Consider the following 20,946-nt stretch of genomic DNA (forward strand, 5'->3'; position numbering starts at 1 on the left):
GTTGGTCAACACGTTTTGACATTAAGACGTTCCAGCAATTATCATTACTGCTTTCCAAGCATTACACGAACTTATGAAAATGCTGGGAATTATTTAAAATGAAAAGGGGCCAAGGGTCAAAAATTCAAAGTAGTAGTTTTAGTTAAGAGTGCTCATGTAGGACTACACGAAAACTATTATCACAAGTGATTGCTTAATTTTCAAGATAACATCAATTTACAGGCATGCCGGTATTCAAATTACATTAATCCAAAGTCAATGTTCCTAGAAAATACAAAGAAAGTGAGAATGATCAAGGTTTTTTTTTATTTTGTTTTTCTTTTTTTAACAAATGATATTATCTACAATAATGTGTTTTAATTTCATCTTTGGTGAGAATCGAACCTAAGATTTCTCATTTACTAATGAAGAGGAATACCAGTAGACTGTAGTACTAAGTGGCATGATCAAGTTTTGGAATTTAAATTAAGTAGCTACTTTGAGTTTTGAAGTTACGTAGTACTGCAGTCTTGTGGAATTTCTCTTTAGTCGTAAGTGACAAGTCTTAGGTTTGAATCTCAGAAATAATGAGTTGACAACCAATTTATTCTCCATGGTAGAGCTTGTTTGGATATGCTTTTAAAATGACTAAAAACGCTTTTAGTAAAAATACGTTTAAAAACAATCCTTACTAAAAATGCCAATTAATCCTGAAAAAAGCACTTAAAGTGCTTCCTGGAATAAATACATAATTGATGTTTCTTGTAGAAAGAATTTCAAGTGCTTTGGAACCCAAAAACATTTTCTATAAAAGCACTTTTTAGTCATTTTAAAAGCATATACAAATGAGCCCGTAGTGTTTATATATAAAGGGTAAATTACATAAAACTACCTCAACTATTGGGTCAATCACAGTTTCATACCCCATCTTTAAAAAATTTCAATGTCATACTTCATCTACGAATTTTTTACAATTTCATACCTTCCGTCAGTTTTCTGTCAATTCTTTCGTTAAATAGTGACGTGACTTGAGACGAGACTCACTCTCTGTTAAAAATTTAATTAAATATTAGAAAACTAAAAAAAAATTCATTTAATATATTTTTTTTGCATGGGGGACCCACCCCAAACCCAAATCCCGTCTTCCCCAAACACACCTCTTTCTTCCCCTTCTTGCCTTCCCCAAACCCACTGTGTTCTCCTTGCTCCTGAAACTTCGGTGCAATGTAACCGTGTGTGCCCTCCAGTTTCATTGACCGAGCCGGGGTCTTGCCGCAGAGTTCCGCCGTGCCAAAATGGCAAATTTTGGCACCAAGCACGAGGTGGTCTTCCTCAGTGACGATGATGCTAGAGCTATTGATGTGGTTGTGGACGAAGGTTAAGTCGAGGTCGGAGCCATGGTGCATGTAATCGAGGCTGTCGGCAAGGTCGATGGCGATCTGCATCCGAGAAAGCCATGACGATAAAACGGTATAGCTCGGGTTCTTCAGGTTGCGGAGGCAGTCTGTGAGGCTGGCGTCGACGACGAATTCGTAAACGAGGTAGACGTAGCTCCTGGAGAAAGAGGCGCCGATGAGCTTAATGTGGCTGGAGTGGTGGGATTTGGAGATAAGGGAGAGGCGACACTGGAGGTCTGGGAGGGAGATGGGAAGGCGGGATTTGCGCTGGAAGATGACGGCGTCTTTGGTTTGAAGGGAGCAGCGTCATGAGGAGGAGGTAGAGAAGGAGGAAAGATGGCGGTGGGGGAGGAAGTTGGAGGTGGCAGAGTGGATCTTTGAGAAGACGTAGATTTGGAAGTTTTTAAGGAGGGAGGCTTTGAAGGATTCGAGGGAGGGTACGGAGGAGGAGTGGTGGATGAGATTGATGATGTGGCAGAGAATGACAGCAGGGGAGAATGGGTGGATTAGATCTTGGTTTGGGTTTGGGGAAGATGGGAGGGGGAAGAAAAGGTTTGTGTCACGTCCCGACCCGGGGCGGATCACTTCCCGGGCCCGCTCCACCACCGTAGCACGATATTGTCCACTTTGGGCTTACCATTCCCTCACGGTTTTGTTTTTGGGAACTCACGAGTGGGTCACCCATAATGGGATTGCTCTAACCCCATTCTCGCTTAACTTCGGAGTTCCTACGGAACTCAAAGCCAGTGAGCTCCCAAAAGGCCTCATGCTAGGTAAGGATGAGAATATACATTTAAGGATCACACTCCTGGGTGATGTGGGATGTCACAATCCACCCCCCTTAGGGACCCGACGTCCTCGTCGGCACACCACAACCAGGGTTAGGCTCTGATACCAAATTGTCACATCCCGCCCCAGGGCGGATTACTTCCCGGGCCCGCTCCACCACCGTAGCACAATATTGTCCGGTTTGGGCTTACCATTCCCTCACGGTTTTGTTTTTGGGAACTCACAAGCAACTTCCCAGTGGGTCACCTATCATGGGATTGCTCTAGCCCCCTTCTCGCTTAACTTCGGAGTTCCTACGGAACCCGAAGCCAATGAGCTCCCAAAAGGCCTCGCGCTAGGTAGGGATGGGAATATACATATAAGGATCACTCCCCTAGGTTACAGTTTGGGTTTGGGGTGGGTCCCCTATGCAAAAAAAATAAAAATAAATGATTTTGTTTTTTTTTTTTTTTTAGTTTTTAATATTTAATTAATTTTTTAATAAAGAATAGGCCCCGTCTCAAGCTACGTCATTATTTAACAAAAGAATTGACAGAAAACTGACGGAAAGTATGAAATTGTAAAAAATTCGTAGATGAGGTATAACATTGAAATTTAAAAAAAAATAAGGTATGAAACTATAACTGACCCAATATTTGATGTAGTTTTATGTAATTTACCCAAAAAAAAAAAAATTAAGTAGAAGATTAGAACAAGTAAACTGGTGTGTCAGTTTCAAAAGAAATAAAAATTAAAGCCACTTGGAATATCATCATTTTATAAAAAAGATTTACATATATATATCAAATGAAAAATTAATTTCCTTCAACTTTTTTTAATAATATGAAAATTTGGATATATGGTTCATTTATGAAAGTCTTTCTTAATTTAAATTCCATACCTATAAAGATTTTCTTACATGGCACCTCTTAGGGTGCGTTTGTTGCACCGGACTGTCTCGGACTAGACTAACTTTAGGGACTACGCCTGACTGGCTTAAACTAGACTAAGCCCTAGTTTGGTATGAAGGTGATTCTGAAAAAAAATGGCTATCAAAAAAACCTGGGAGCTTTTTTATATTTGGTAAACATTCAGCTTCAACTTTTTTTCACAATTTTGGGTGAAAAAAAGTTAAAAACACAAAGTTGCAAAGCCCAGCTTAGAAAAACCAACTTTTTTTCACATCTGTTTTACATAAAAGTTTATCAAACACTATAATATTGTCTTTTTTTTCAAAAGCACTTTTACAAAAAAGTTTACCAAACACTCGACTGCTTTATTTCACATCTGCTTATTCTCACAGCACAGCAGAAACAGTTTTTTTCAAAGCACAACAATACCAAACCAGCCAACAGTACAGTCACCAGTTTGGTGTTTGCTCAAACTAGGACTACGTTATTGTTCTATTTTAATTGTTTTTTTATTAAAGATATTATTAAAATTAATAATATTGGATGAGAGTGAGACTCAATAAAGTACAAAAACCAAATTACTCACTCGAAGATGTCCCCAGTTGTTAGTCTTTATTGAAATCAACTTTGTATTGTAATAGTGATGTATTTAGGATGACACCAAGCCAGCTAAGGTAAAATGGGTGAGATTGTAGTCACTATTCAGCCACAGCCTTCGGTTTGGTTGTCAGTACTTAGGAGCATCTCTAAAATTGTTCTATAACACTGCCCTGAAATTGCAATCTTCAATCCCTGCTTGCAAATGAAAAAGAGGTTATCAATCTCTCCCTACTACTGTCAAAAGGAGATAGCACAATTAAGATGATAGAACTGATCCAAAGTGATAAACTATAAGCTTCAATGAAATCAAATGGAAGCTGAAGAGTAAGAAATAAACAAGAATAAAAATAATCAGGATTCTCATCTCATGAATATCAATGCACCAAGAAACAAAATACAAATCCTTCAAAAATAAAAATAAACCTCAAGTTTATAGGTTTACATAAATGCAAGATGACATTTATGTAAACCTGTGTGGATGACAGTGAACATTAGTTGTTATTATATTATAGTTGAGAAAAGCTATCTTTCTTCTTGTAATTCATTTGTAAATTTATACGAATACATCAGGTTTATGCATTACCATCACCCAGCTTTAAACCATATAAGCCTATGTAGTTGATTGATTTTGTAATGTAAAAGATAGAAAATCAAGATGACATTTAGAAGTCAAGATAAGTGGGAAGGGGATGCAAGATGAGTGTAAGTCACAAAGCAGATAGCTTTTCATATGACCTCAAGGTTGATAAAGGTTAAGGTTGCAATCCAATGTCACCATAAGTTTGAGTTTACAACTAGAACAGTAGAGGCACTTGAAAGTAGGATGATAAGATGGTAACTTCATTCTGATCAATCAAATATTTTAGCTAGCAGCAAGTGGGTCAAGGCTTGATACCGAAGCACATTTCAGCCAACAAAACCTAGAGTAATCATGTCAAATATTAACAACCAAAACCCAGAGTACACATGTTAAACTATAATTCATTGATGGGAATGAAACATTTGAGAAAATATGAACTCAACAACCAAACCCCGTGTACTCATGTCAAATATTAACAACAAAGGAATTTGTGTACGTATGTCAAGACTCAAGACTCAAATAAAAAATATCACCCAAGATAAAAATCAATCAGGAGTGCTTTCTGTATTAGGAAGCCCATAACAATATATAGAAAAAAGGCTATATGGGTTATAGATTAGAAAGGGGTGCTTTTGCATGCTCAGAAGATTGTTAAAAGGCCATAAAATGGTGATTTTTATGTAACCAAATCGGACAATTTGGATAAGATTAAACCACAATAACAACAATAAGCAGGGAACAAAGAAAAAATTGCAATCAACTACAAAAACTTAGCAATTAGTTCACAGAAGGAAAAATAGCAGATAAATTGGGTAGCAATCAATTCAAAAACTCACTCACTCATAGAACACAAGCGCACCCAATCACAAAGCCACAAAAACGCACCCAATTTTTGTGCTAGAAATTCAAAATTTCCAGAGATTTCAAGCACAAAACAACAAAATCGATCAAAACCCAATAATAATTGCGATCAGCAAAACAAAATTGAAGAAATTGATCGTCAGATTTAGAATTTACCAGACGAGAACAAGGATGATGGAGCAGGAGGAAGGAGTAAGACGAGGATGAGGGAGTAGAACGAGCACAAACATAATGAGCGAGCAACTGTCTCGTAAATGGTCTTAGCAATCCGGAGGTATTGGAGGGTTCTTGCTAAGAACTTCTGAGGAATGGGTTAGTCGGAGCGAGTCCGACTTAATCCCATTAAACATAATCCTTCTATCAAACAAACACAAGATTATACTAACAATTAGTCATTTCCAGTCCAATGAGAGCTAGTGAGCCCAAACAAACACACCCTTAAGATATTCATCGGTGTGGATCATTTTTTTCTTTTTGGTCAATGGGCTGCTTTTTTATTACCAACAACACACATTTATGAGAGAGAGGCCCACATACAATACAAACACAACAACAAAAGTATGGACCTTCAAAGTACAATGAAACCAAGCCCAACAGAAAACATAAAAATCCTAAACAGACAGCATCCTTTGCCAACATTCGTTAAACCACATATCGAGAAAGATCAATTTTTTGCAGGCCTTGGACATTTGTTGGGAAATATGAAATCTGAGACCTCTTAGGGTGCGTTTGTTGTATCAGACTATCTCAGACTGGACTAGCTTCAGGGACTAAGTTGGACTGGCTTAGACTAGACTAGCTTGGACCAACTTAGTGAAGTGTTTGTGGCAATGTCGGTCTAAAAACAAGATAATTAATAAATTTTAATATTATATTATTTAATCCCTTTTTATTAATATTTTATTATTAATTATCTCTTTTTTTTTTTTTTTTTTGTCTCAAAACTTTCCTCTTCGAAAACCAATTCCACAATTTGTGACCACAATTTGATATCAGATCAAAACAACTCCAATTCCACAATTGCAGAGTGTCCCGTCGTCGAAATAGTGTCTCAAAACCAACTCCAATTCCGCAAATCAAAGTCTCCTAGGATGTTGCCTCCATCTTCTTCGCCGGTCCCGGCGTCCTAGCATCTTAGGCGGCGACCCCAAGCCTCTTGGCTTTTCAGATTCCTCCATCGCAGTCATGTTCCTCACCCACTACTAGGTTCACAAAGATCTCGTGATTTGGGTTTCAACGAAACCAGCTGCGGTGATAAGTGTCCATGACCATCGGAGGCGATAGAGGTTATGGTCTTGCCGGAGGGGTAATAGCTGGAAGATTGGCAGAGAAGGAAGATGGAAGAGAGGGCTTTGGGACTTAGACGAGGAGAAGACAACAGAGAAGGAAACGGTCTTAGCAGTCTGGCCGAAATTAGGGATCTTCGTTAAGAACACCTAGCGAGGTATATAATCCGAGCGAGTCCGACCTAAGCTCAATAAACCTAATCTTTGTCCAAACCAAATAAGGGACTACACTAGCAATTAGTCTAGTCAAGTCTTGTTCTCCCTAATCCAGTCGAACAAACACACCCTTAGGGTCTATTTGGTATTGTACTTAAATCCAACTTTTGAAACACAAAAACAATTTTAGGCCTTAAAAACTTATTTGGTAGGGCTATTTTCAAAACTGAATTCAAGATTAACTAAAAAATATAGTCTATTCTCTAAAAACATAAAAGGTGAGTTTTTAGAGTTTTTGAACTTAAACTCACTCCTTTCTTTTCTCTCCCTCCTCCCCTCTCACTCTAAATCTATATCTCTCTCTTTTCTTCTTTCTCTCTCTCTCTCTCTTTTTTTTTTTACCTTTTTCGTTTCTCCTCCAATCCACTCTCTTCATTCTCTTGGTTTTTTCTCACTCCTCTTCCTCTCTATCTCGTCCGATCCTCTCTCCTCTTTCTCTTTCCTTCATCCGATCCTCTCTCCTCTTTCTCTTTCCTTCAATTATCTCTTACTTTCTCTCCTCCTCTCTCCTCTTTCTCCCTCTCCTGTGACCCCCTCTTTTTAGATCTCTTTGTCTGGTTTAAGTCGTAAGATTTAAAAATTTTAAATTGTAAACCAATCAAGTTTTTGAGTCTTAAAAGAAAATTTTTTTCAAGAAATATTCTTAAGAAATGTTTTGAGAAATAATAAAAATTTTGAAATAGGATACCAAACAAGCCCTTAATGTTTTTCTCTTCATTTTCTTAGATGGTTGAAAGTCAATATATATACACACACGCACACACACACTTTATTTCAAATCCACACTTAGATTTAATTGTATAAAAAATTTGAGTGAGGCAGTGAGAGTTGTTGATTTAGGGTTTAGTTTTGTCAATTTAATGAAAGAGCGAGGAACAAAGGCTAGAAGCAGACTGATATTTGATTTGCCTTGATATTAGAATTTTGTATCGATCAATTGAGGGAACGACACTAAATTTGACAACGTGAGTGATACGAATTTGAGATACTGGGGTTGGACGAAGCAATTTGGATGGTTATGCTTGTGCAATTGCATCCAAGACAAACACCATTTTCGTTTCTTCCTTATGTATGCAAGACTTTTTATTTATTTTTATTAGGAGAAATTAGGTTCTCATTCCTATTTTTTCAAGTCCATTAATTAAAACCTTATTCATTTTCAATTTTTGTTCAAGGTCCTTTGGTTTTAATAAATGTCATTAATTATTTCAAAAATAAACTATTTACATGTCAAGATAATTAAATTTTATTTAAAAAAATATTCATTTAGTGTTAGAACCGTTTCATTTGGCATATTTAAATTTATGGCTAAATTGTTTATCATATATTTCTACTTCTAGTTTGTACCCATTTTTAATTTGCAACCCTTTTTTTAAATTGTACCAATTTTCTTTTAAATTTTAATTTGTACCCATATATTAATTTCTTTTTGTCCCTTATTTTTAAAACTTTTATTTGTACTCATAATTTTTTTAACCTTTTATTTGTACCCATAATTTATTTATAATGTACCCATTTTTGTTTACAAATGTACCACTTTCTTATATGCAAAATGAAACTTTTTTTTTTTTTTTTTTTTTTTTTTTTTTTTTTTTTGTAAGTACCATTTTTTAATGTAAAATATATATTTTTTAATTCTAAAATGTATCCTTGATTTTTTTATATAAAATGTACCCATTTTTTGTTATATAAAACATTCTTTTTTTTTTTTGTATGAAATATATCACTTCGGTATGTAAAATGTACCCACTTTTTTATATAAATGTACCAATTTTTTATTACATAAAATGTAGCCAAATTTTATTATATACATATACTCATATTTTATAAAAATAAAATTAAATCCCATTTTTTTTTTTTTAATAATCTAGAATGCACCCATAAGCAATTATTTTATTTTATTTTTATCAAAACCCATAAGCAATTTTGAATAATTGAACTGGTAATGTAAATGAAGTAAAAAAAAAAAAAAAAAAACAGTTGAGTATTTATTAGTATTATTGCATCTCTTTTATTATTATGTCATTTATGTGGCAGGAGATAGACTTCAATAAAAAACCTAAAATGCATAAGGTTTGAGTCCATAATAGTTAGGAACCAGAATCTCAACTAAACTATCCCGTTTTATTATTCCCTCAGTTTTTATTCTTTTCTTAGTTTTAATTTTTATTTATTTCTTAATTATAAATTTATACCCATTTAATGTTTAAAATCCTCTATATACCTCTTAATCAAGACCGTTGAATGTTACAAGATATAAAAGCTATAAAAGAGTGTAAAAATGTTTGTCAAAATCTTTGTTCCTTGATCTCATCCTTATATATATATATAGACACGCACGTAAAAGCAGAGAAACATCAGAAATTAACAATGGAGAGAAAAGATTTAAAAGAAATTTCCCATATAATGTTAATATCCATGCATGTATTAACTTAATTAATACACAAAACTGCCAACACAACTACTAATTGAGAAAACACTATTTAAATTCAAGCAATCTACATATTTTTTTTTTAATAATTTGAAAACTTGGTTATACATGGGTCCCAACAGTTTCAAATGAAAGCCAGGCGAAACTCCATGCATCAACTCTCTCCACGATTTTTTCCACCTTATGGTAATTTTCAATTATTTCACAACACATTTATTTTCACATTCCAAAATCTTTGTCATTTTACATTCAACAATAAAGATTAGACTACACACCACCTCTTAAGATGTACATTGGTGTTCTTCTTGAAACGTTCGTTAAACCGCGTGCGTGGGGGGAGATTATTTTCTGCATGGCCTTGAACATTAATTTGTTGTGTAACATTATATGAAATCTCAGAAGGCTTGAAAGTCAATACATTAGCGAAAAGGAAATTTCAATATATATCACAGAGAAATATCAGAAGATAAGAATGGAGGGAAAATATTCACAGATATATTAACTTAATATAATAATGTCGGCCTAGTCAGAAATTTGTTTTCCTTTTCGAGGAATGTGTCTCTGTTATTCACGTACAAATGCTCCAAGCAATCAAAGGTATGCATGCGACCAACCGTCAAAGATTTTTTTCAAACCCCCGACGCTTCTCATCAAATGCTCCAAACAAATAAATTGTGTTTACTTATGCAGTTACGTTACCCTAATTACTTGGTAGTTCTGTGGAAGCCAAACTTCTAGATACGAACCCTATGTCTATAAATACATTTCCAACATTCAATGCAAAAGCCACAAACTTGAACTCCTCCTTTTTATACCTTCTGTGTACTAAGTTTAATTAAGTTGATCATTAGCAACTATGTCTTCTAGTCAGAAACCCGATGCACTAAAGGTCCTTTATCCTGGCACAGGAGGACGCGGTTCGTCGCCCCAGCCTCAGAGTGGTGGAGGCCCGGCTCCTCCAAATGTTCAGGATTCTTTAGCAAAGGGCAAGAAGAAACCTGGGAAAAACCAGTGAAAATTATATATGTATGACTGTTGTTGGGGGTTATTTCTTCAAGATAAATAAGCACATTATTTCCTAAGTTCAGTTAGCATTATTTTATTGTGAAAAGGAATTGGTTCTGGTGTGAACATATCTCACTAGAATGTAACAAAATAAATAAATAAATAAATATATTTTTTTATTTTGTGCCACGATTGATGTTTCTTAATTGATTATATCTGAGAATCTCGTAATCCATGTGTATTCTCTTTAATAATGTTTATACCGCATTTTAGTTTTGAGCCTCGACTATTCTACAGGGAAATATCAAATATGTAAAAGAAAGGGCAAATAATATCAAATACGTAAAAGGAAGGGCAATAATTCCTAAGTCTGCACTATTCATGTTTATTGTGAAATGGGCCCTCAATTTTGTATTACTTACGTTTGTCCCATCCCTCCAATTCAAAAACCCCATGCCTAAAGAATCTGATTGAAAAGATGGGATTTCTGTGTTGTTCGGCTCCGACGCTCTCTGAGGTAAAAGCACTTTCTTCTCCTCTCTCTCCAATTTGAATCTCTCTTTAGAACTTCAATCTCTTTGTATTTCTTGAAAACCGTCTTTATTTCGCAAATTAAACTGAAAAATTTGAAAAATCTTGCTCGAGATTTTGCTTGAAATCATGGTTTGGGATTAAATAGCAAGGTTAGATCCAGTACTCCAAGAAGTACTTCGATGATATCTAAGAGTACATGTACTCTTCTTTCTACTTTGTTTTCATTCGATTTTTCTTCATTATTTTTTGTTTTTTTTTTTTTGACATTTTGTTGGTACAGGCATGTGGTTGTTCCTCAGGATGTGGCTAAACTGCTCCCAAAAACTAGGCTTCTCCTTGAGGTAATTTATTTTCTAAGGTCAACTCCAACCCATGGCCTAAAACTATAATTTCCCTTATATTCCCCCCAATCCATTCCAACCCAAATTCTAATTTGGACCTAAAACGTAAAAAAATAAAATAAAATAAAAAAAGCAAGAAATCGGCCAGGATTTAGCCCAGAAAATGATGTGAGCCCCACCATCGAGAGTGAAAAAAGGCACTTAAACGCCAAAAACCCCCAAGAGACGCGCGCATGCGAGCAAAGCGCCAAGGCAGAGACCGGCATGGCCCCACCCACATGGGCATGTCGGCGACTTGAGCCAGAAACCAACGACTAGATTTGCAATCTACGACTGAGATCAACTGGCCATTGGTTGATCCAACGGTTTGCATTCAAAATATTTTTTTGGGAATTTTAACAAAAGGCTCCCGGTACTGTTCATTTTAACGAAAAACCACATTTTTACACTAAAAAGTCAATCCTGGTACTATTCACTTTAGCCTTTATTTTGTCCTTATCATTAAAACTCAAAGTTTTCAAGCCTTTTTCATTAGTTTTCCTTATTTTTTTTTAATTTTTAATTTATATATTTATTGAATCCAATGGCTGAGATCAAATATAATCAAATCTAACGGTAAAATAAAAAGATCTTACGGTCCAAATTTAAATTCAACAGCTAAAATAATTAAAAAAAATTATTTAACTCAAAATTCACCCAAAAACTCTATGAATACCTATGTATTTGTTTAAACATCCACACAAAACTCACTTTTCTCCTACAATTCTTCCCCTTTTTTTTACTACCATTTCTTCTAATTTCCAAATTTTTCAAGATGGCAAAAGAGCATATTAGAGGTCGTAATTGGACCTTTGAGGAAGATGTTGCTTTATGTTTGGCATGAGTTTCTATTAGCGAAGATGGTGCCGTTGGCACAAATCAAATTAAAAAGGTTTTGTGGGTAAAATCGTTGATAAGTTAAATGAAAACTCCAACGCCGGGCGAAGGGAAGGTGGTGGTGTTTACAATCAGCGGAAGTTTATCAACAAAGCGTGCATTTTATGGAAGGTAAGCTTGGAGAATGGGGTGACAAATTTGTGAGTTTCTTTGTTGATATTTTATTTGTCATGTACATAATATTATTTTACAACTAGTTGTTTTTATGTATTTCTTGCATAGGATGACAAAGTAATGCCAATTTACAAAATAAGAACTACACCGAAAAATTAACCTTTTTAAGTTGCATCATGCTTGGAACGTTCTCAATGATTGTCCGAGGTGGGGAACCGATGTAGACCAACAATGGGGAATATTATTTTATAGTGAAGCCACACAGACAAATGAAGCAAGAAAGGTTCGAATGTAATTTCATGATGGAGGACCTCAACAAATACACTCCAGAGAGGAAGAAGTTCTTACGTGATAAGCAAAAGAAAATTTTGCGAGGGGCTACCACAAGTAGTATATTTCAAGATGATGATCATTTCAAGGCTATATCCCAAGTCCACCACCAAGTCAAGATGATGGATGTCATTATTAAGTTTATGTAATTTATGAATTATCAATTGTATTAAGTTTATGTGGTTTATTAATTGTCGTTTGTATTAGGTTTCATGTATCAATTTAGTGATTTTTCAATATTTAAAATGTTCATAAAATTAATTTAGGATAGGCTATATAATTTTATTTTTTTTAAAAAAAAAAGCCTAAATTCATTCTTTAATAATCTGGGGATAAAAGTTTAGGCTAGAAGGATTAGAGCAGAAAAACTGTTTCTGGGTTAAAACCTAAATTTTCTAGACTAAAAATTTTAGGTTTTAGATTAAGGGTTGGAGATAGTATGAGGTAATTAATTTATCAGGGTTTTCAATTTCTTTGATTGTAATATGTCCTTTTGAGGAATGCTTTGCGATTTGTTTATGTTATTTTGGGTTTTGTGTAATCTTGGAATCTTTCCTTTTGCATCAGTGAGATTTGGGTTTTTCGGTTTTGTTTACAGTTTTTGAATGTCCATGAATTTTGAATGGTGGGTTTCTGTGGATTTTGTTATTCGAAGAGGGACATATGGATTGGTTTGTTACTTGGTACATACGTTTATAAGCATCAAATTATATACACTCGCTCCTAATCAAATGTTCAAATATATTCATTTATGTATGTTTGCGCATTCACTTTCGTATACGTGTGTTAACTGCCATTTAGATTTGGTCAAGTGAATAATGTAGGTATATGAATCGGTCATTTCACACATATATAGATTGATAGGTAGATTGAATTGAAATTTCGTGAATCGGTCATACACTTTACATGATTTCTATGCGGGAATGCTAGTGAATGCTTTATTTAATTTCCAAGAAATTGAAGCTGAGAATACGATATTTTCCCTTTGCTATGGAAATACAACCGTGGATTCTGTGGTGCAGTAAATATGAGGCCTAATAAAAGTTATTTTTCCTTGTTTCTTATGTTCATATGTTTTAATATCCGATTGGATTTGCATTAAGGTTTTAATTTTAGGGGTTTTTTCTGCTTTAGTTCACTTAATATTCATACCTGTTAATGTTATTACTTTTTAAGTGTATGTCTTTAAGTTTTTTTTGGTATGTGTAAGAATGTGTCCAACATGGTTTCTTTTTCGCACATCCTTTCAATAATTTAGATTGACTTACCCCAAATCCATTGGCAGTTACTTTTTTTTTTTTGGTCAAAAGTACTTTTTATTACAAAAATATACAACTTGACAAGGCCCAAAGCTAACATATTAACATCCAAAAAAAGGGTCACAACAGAACAACACATCCCAAAAGCTAAGATACAATTAGGCCCAAAACGTAGAACATGAACATTGAACCTAGAAACTTCTACCATCTCCATTGTCGACAGAGGTCATCATAAGCCGTCCAATTCCTCTTTCATAGTCAAGCAATACCTCACCAAATGCCACATCAAACTCCAATCTGCTACCCAAGCATAGCCATATAGTAAGGATAGCTAGCAACCAAACAAGAGAAGCCAACTGTCGAGATGAAGTCCGTGGAGATCCACGAACGACACTATCGAAAATGGCAGATAACAAGGAGAAAGTGGTGGTGTTGGAAACACCTGAGCTAGTGAAGCCACTGGACTCTACACACAATCTCAGTAGGTTGTATGGCTGAAGATCGGAATATGAATGAACACATAGGATAGATACCGTCTAGGAAAGAGAAACCATACATAATAGTATAACAACCAAGGCTAAAAAATGGTAGAAGTAAGGAAAACAGATAAGAAGGAAAGAGAAGGGAGGACGGCGACCGACCCTAGTTGAAACTAGGTCGGCACCACTGGTTTTGCTTAAATTTGGAAGCCTCACACGAAGGGGTGAGAAAAACTCTCAAAAGGAGAAAACGACTCTCACTAGAGAGAGAGAAAAGTATTGTCGCACCCTATTGACAGTTACTTTATATGTTAGGGATGAGTCTTCTTCTTCAGCTTAGTGGGCACCGTACCTTTAGCAAAGCGTCTAGGTAATGCGACTGAGTAAGTGCTAGCTTTATTATTTTTAGCATTAAGTTCTCTTAACGTTACCTAAGGCTAATTCTTTAGTTTTTCATTGTTGTGGTGCAGGCAACTTGCTTTCTACACAGAACCAACATGTATAATTTTTACCCTGCCAAGTGATGGAGGCTTGAATTTCTGTATCCTATCCATTAATTTTTGTGGAGATATTCATATGGGAAATTTTATTTGTACGATGCATGGACACAGACACGGATACGACACCGAGTTCACGGATATGACACGATATGATAAGAGGATACATCAAAATTCTAAAAACGAAGACACGATACAGCAATTTATATAATAAATATATATTTAAAAACTATATTTTAAATAACAATAAAAAAAATTAATTACTCAAATTTAATTTTAAAGAATATATTTTAATAACAATAAAAAAATTAATTAATGAAATGTAATTTATATTATTCAAACTCTCAAAAAGAAAGGATGGTAGTGGTGTAAATACGGTGGGCTATGTACTTTTGGGCTTTAATCTCATTTGTCAAATCTCGTCATCTTCTTCGCAAGGCTTTCCTCCACTAGATTGCGTCATCTCCGTCGTGATGTTTTCTTCCACCAAATCGCGTCAAAGGCCATGGTGCAAATATCCGTATCCAGACAGTCGAATACCAGTATCCATCTGTCAAAGGCCGTATCCATTGATCTAGATACGTATCCAATGCGTATTCGACCATATCATAGGCGTGTTGTGTCCATTTGCATATCCGACACGCGATACGCAACTGATGTGCCATATCTAGGCATCGTAGGAACCATATAACCTCTTTTTACACTCAACTTACTCTCTACACTCAACTTACTCTTTACACTCATTTTATTTTTAATTAAACTGTCAATATGTCTTTAAACTCAAATTTATTACCTAACCTATCCTCACAAACTCAATTCATATGTAAATTTATCTTTACACTCATTTAGAAAAAAAAAAAAAAAAAAAAAAAAAAAAAAAAAAACAAATTTATTTGGGTCCACAGTGACTAGTCACTGCTGCAAAATTTCCAAGCTTCAACACGCTTGGCCTCTCAATTGCGCGAACGGACTTGAGAATCGATGGCTTGGTGAGCCTCCATTCCAACCCTGGGCATTCGAACTGTTCTTTTTGAGCAAAGGAATTGTGCTTGCTGGGTTTATTGACACCCAAAACCAGCCATTCCAAAAGGTTCTTACAGCAGGAGATGTGTTTGTTTTCCCAAAGGGTTGGCTTCATTTTTTCAGAATGCTGGGTACGATTTCACCACTGTTTTCTCAGATTTCAATAACTAGAATCCGATTTGGGTTGCCATGTTTCAGTCTGATATGGATATGGTTGACAGGATGACAAAGGGGTTTCTCACTCATGACATTGGAAATCTCACTCTTAACGAGAAGCAATTCAGAAAGTTAAATCCTATTATTTTAAGATAATTATGATCTAGTAGTTAAGTGCACAGGAGTGTCTGAAGTGTGGCATTAATCTCATGAGTTTGTGGTTTGATTATCATATTCTAAGCTATTCTAATTTATGAGAAGGGGTTCGGACTTGAGTACAAGGAGACGGATACTGTCTTGACCTACAATTCTAATTCCTCTCCTCCTTTATTAAGCCTATTAAAGAACATAGGATATATAACAACTGTGTGATCAGGATTTGGTGGTAGGATAAGGATTGCGTGATGGTAGAGTTTGATTACTGGGTGTAGGTTTATTGATAAATTTTAGTTTTATTGTATGAGTTTAAATAAAATTTTCTTATTCATATTGCTAACTGGATTAGGATTGGAGCTGTTTTTGTAGTAATATTGATATTGTGGTGCAGGCAACTTGGGTTAAAGCTGTTTTTAATTTCACAATCTTAACAGGATTTGAATGAACGTAGGTCTGTGCTATCATTCCTGATGAGTTGTGTGCTTCTAGGAGCTCTATATTTAAGGCTAATTCTTAAGTTTTTCATTGTCCTCTTAACTTTGTATTTTTTATTTTTGTAAATATCATTTAGTAGTTTACTATAATCTGATTGCTTTATCATTTGATACTTAAGAATTTCTCCGGGGCATCGGATGTTCAACTTGACATCACAAGTAATTGCGATGGTTTTTTCCATTGAATTTGTACTTTAGCCTCGCTCAACTGAAGTACTTCCCGAGAGACTTGGAGCACCAGATTGTCCTGCAAGTAGCACTTAAATTCTTTCGTCTTTGGCTTTTTAGTCGAAATGGTCATTGAGATTTGCAGAACTCCTCTCTTTAGTCTTTGAGATTTGAAATCAATAGAAGTGGTTCCTGAGTTTGTCTACCATCATTATTTTGGTCCCTTCCTGAAAAATCTCCATGAAATAAAGATAAAATGAGAAAAATCCCCTCAATCTTTGTTAATTGTTTATTAAATTGAGAGTATTCTTGTCATTTTGGTCCTTATTGAACAAAAATTTTGGAAGGACCAAATGATTGATGGTGGACAAGCTCAACAACCACTTTTATTGATTTCAAATCTTAGGGACCACAGTGAGAAGTTATGCAAATTTCAGATACCATTTTGGCTAAAAAGCCTCTTCTTTTTTGCAAAAATAATGCATTTAAGCACTTGAACTGTTAATTGATCCTTTTCCATTTGCATGTTGCAGTACATTATAAAGACTCAAAGATGTAAATTTGGTGTGAGGTGCAAGTTTAATCATCCGAAGGAGAAAGTGAATATACCATAGCACTACAACTTTTCATAAAGTGGTTTCAATGATATAGTTTATGCTTTTTAGCTAAAATAGTCATTAAGATTTGCCTAACTCCTTACTTTGGTCTCTGAGATTTGAAATCAATAGAAGTAGTCCATAAGATTGTCCATCATCAATTATTTTAATCATTTGGTGAAAAATTATGTTAAATAAGGATTAAAGTGACAAAATTACCGCCAATATAATAAACAACAGGCCAAAATGATTTGACAAAAATAGAGGGTATTTTTGTAATTTTTGTTATTTTATCCTTATTTTATGAAGATTTTTCACGGAATGACCAAAATGATTAACTGTGGACAAACTCAAGGACCAATTCTATGGATTTCAAATCTTAGAGACCAAAGTGAGAAGTTATGCAAATCTCAAGGATCATTTTGGTTAAAAAAGCTTATAGCTTAATACATAATTCTCTTACACCCTATTTTACTAATTTTTGTTACACAACCAATCACTCACAGGTCATACTATTCATAGAGTGGATCAAAGAATTCCAAGAGCTTCATTCACTCAATTTTTGCTCTTCATTTAAAATTCTTTCAAAAAGCTCAAACATCTTTCAGTGTAAATAAAATTAATCTTCTGTAACAATCTCTTGTAGCTTCGAAACATATTTTTTTTTGATACGGTTTCTAATCCACAGCAACGTGCAGGCAAAGAAGCTTACGCGACAACGCCTTATGACGTAGCAACATCATGTTAAGGTTGAGGTAAAGAAAAGGCTTCGTTATAAAAAAAAAACATTGCGCGAAGAAACATGTCATTGGGTAAACTAGGACCTAATGAAATTTATCCTATCATTTTTGGTTTTCGAGTATTTTAATGGTTTTTTATTTGTAAATACTTCGTTGCATAAAAGTACCCGTGAGGAAAATCTTTCTAGCCTTAAATTTAAGGTGACGAAATAATTTATTAGGAAAATTATTTTATATTTTTTTAATAATTTTGTTTTTGATTAATAATTATTATAACAAATTTAAGGATTATTATATGAAAAACAAAAACAATAATTAATTTAATTAGCACTTGTAATAGGAAAGAGATCCACTCCGGATCCCTTCCTCTTAATCCACCAAATCTGAGGATCCGGACCATTGAAATTTGATCCAACGGCTAAAGTTATTAGAACTTTTAAAGTGGGCCCCTGTTTGTAGCCGTTTGATCAAATTTCAATGGTCTGGATTCCCGGACTTGGTGGATTAGGAGGAAAGGATTCAGAGATGATCCATTTCCCTTGTAATATATGTCAAAATGTACGTACAAGTAATAAAAAAAGTTATAACATCCTAATCACTAGCAGATCCATTAAGATGAAAAGGCAGGGCAATTGACCCATCAAACTCACATGCATTTCCATAGATGACTTGGATGTTGCCTCCTTAAAGGTTGGAGTTGCTTTTTGCACATGTCTTCTAGTTGCTTGATAAAATGCCTGAACGAAGAGTTATCATTCTTATTATTTAAAAAAAAAAAAAAAATCAATTTGGCAATTATATTTTTGATATGCAGTCAAGTAGTGAATTTTCTCAATTGAAAGGAGACAGGGAGGAATAGAGTATATTATTAAGTGTATTTGCTAATTACATTGTGAAAAATGAAAGGTTCATTGCGTAACTGAATAGGAGATCAATGATTGAGTGATAGCATGGTGGGTTATATTGAAAGTATTGTTTTTCCTTTCATTGATAATGAAGCTATAATACATCGTTTCCAAAACATGAAAATGCGTCGTGGAGAGTTGTAACTTGTATTGTTATTTACTTTATAAATTAAAGTATATATGTTGGTTCAAGTTAAAAGAAGAAATAGGACTTGTCACTCAGTACTATGGTTTGGTGGTACTCTTCTTCACTTGGAAGTGAGAGGTCTTAGGTTCGAATATCGGGGATGGCGAATTCGACACTAAATTAGGTTGCCCATAGTGTGGCTTAACCGAACTCCGCCTCCCCTTAGTTTAAAAATATCTATGTACTAAAAAAAAAGAAAAAGGAATAGGACTTTTGTTCAGTAGGGATTGGTTTGTCTCACAGATGAATAAAATGTCCCAAGTGTTTGAATGATGGAATTATGGTTTAATCTTTAAGGTTATTATATGCCTAAGAAATGCTTGTGAACTTTTACATATGACCCTCTTGTGGGACTATGATTTTATGAGCCCATGATAGGTGAAAAGAAAGACCAAATGCCAGAAGCCCATTGAGCGTAGTCTGGTAGGATAGGCTTAGGCCTATTAAAGATATTACTTGTCTCCCAAGTAAAAGAAACCCTAGTTAAAGACAAATTATAATACCTTAGGCATTAGGCAATATAATCACGATTCTAAGAAGATTTGGTATCTTATTCTATATTTTCTTCTAGATGGTCTCCCAATTTGATTAAGATTACTTTCCTTACAAGAACTCTCAGGATCCCTATAAATGCACAAGCCTGGGTATTTATTAGGCGAGACATCTATGTCTTTCTCGATCCCTCAACGTATATACACATATCTTCTCTATGCCTAACAAAGGCCCTTATGACGCCGTCTATGCGTAGACATGTCTATGGAGAACTCATCTCCCAATGCTCCATTATAGGCTATTCGTCAACATCATTCTTGCTTAGAACTACACTCGTAGGTTTGATTCTCCTTCAGGTCCTTAACTTCTGCAGTCAACATGGTGACTTGTCCCAAACTCCCTCTAGTAGAAGATGAGGCTCTAGTGTCATGGTGTCGTGCTCCCTATCCCTTAAAAAAACCTACTAGGCCTATGAACAAGAGTCTGATCCAAGGTCTCAGTCATGATCTGAAGACTTGTATCCTCGGGTGGAGTCACATTCTCAATATAGGTGTCAGAGAGAAGCTGCAGTGCCACCGCTTGGAGAAGAGCATTGCTTATCTGTAGCCTATTATAAGAAAATACATATTAATATTTAATTAATATTTACAACATTTCTAAATGAAAGAAAAGTAACAGTTAGATAAACTTACATGGAGTTGTTTAGCCCTCTCCTGGCCAGGTTGAACATAAAACTCTTGGAACATGTCGATTTCCATAGACTTAGAACCCTCATGAAAAAAAAATGTAGGAAATTCATTATTAATCTTAATAAAAATTAATATATATTCATTACTTTTACCTGTCGTCGCTTCTCCAACCTATAGGAGAAAGGCCTCAAACTGAGTTGGTGGAGAAGGTTTTTTTTTTTTTTTTTGCCTGACTTATTGATCTTATTTGCTGTAGATACCTTCTATTAAACACAAAATGTACATATTGGTGTGTATATAAAAAAAATTAATAAAAAATTATTATACTTATCACAAACTTCAGGTCCTGAAAATGGCCGGACAACCATTTGCACTCCTCTGAGCACTCCACTAACTCTTGAGGGAAGCCTTCTTTAAGAGCGGTCTCCACGTCTGAAATAGTCTCAAAATGTTTGTCCACTACTTAGTATTTTGCAAATTTCTTCTAGCTCAAATATCCATTTGTTGATCTGTTTCTTGGATTAAAAACTAGATTTCTAGGGCTTTCAAATCAAGATTCTAAAAGACACTAGGCGCTGGTTAGGCACCAGGTTGTGGCCTAGCGCCTAGGCGGGATAGACGGAGGCCTAAGCAGATTTAAGTAAATTTATAATATATTATGTAAATAAGTGCCTAGTTATACTTAATGTGACAGCCCGTCCCGGGAAATTTAAAAACGTACGCGTGAAAAGATGATTTTGCCCCTAGCGTGATTTTTCGTTGTGTAGTTGTTCTTTCTGGCTTGGTGTGGCTGGTTTTGCACCACACACTCACCCT

At 34.9% G+C, this 20,946-nt stretch overlaps 1 pseudogene; it reads right to left on the reverse strand.

Moving 5' to 3' along the window:
• Window positions 1-816: 816 nt before the first annotated feature.
• LOC137719940 (protein LYK5-like) lies at window positions 817-20,199 on the reverse strand (annotated as a pseudogene).
• Window positions 20,200-20,946: the final 747 nt, after the last annotated feature.

This window comes from Pyrus communis, chromosome 11, assembly GCF_041283825.1.
Source record: "Pyrus communis isolate YQ-2024b chromosome 11, ASM4128382v1, whole genome shotgun sequence".
Lineage (NCBI taxonomy): Eukaryota > Viridiplantae > Streptophyta > Magnoliopsida > Rosales > Rosaceae > Pyrus > Pyrus communis.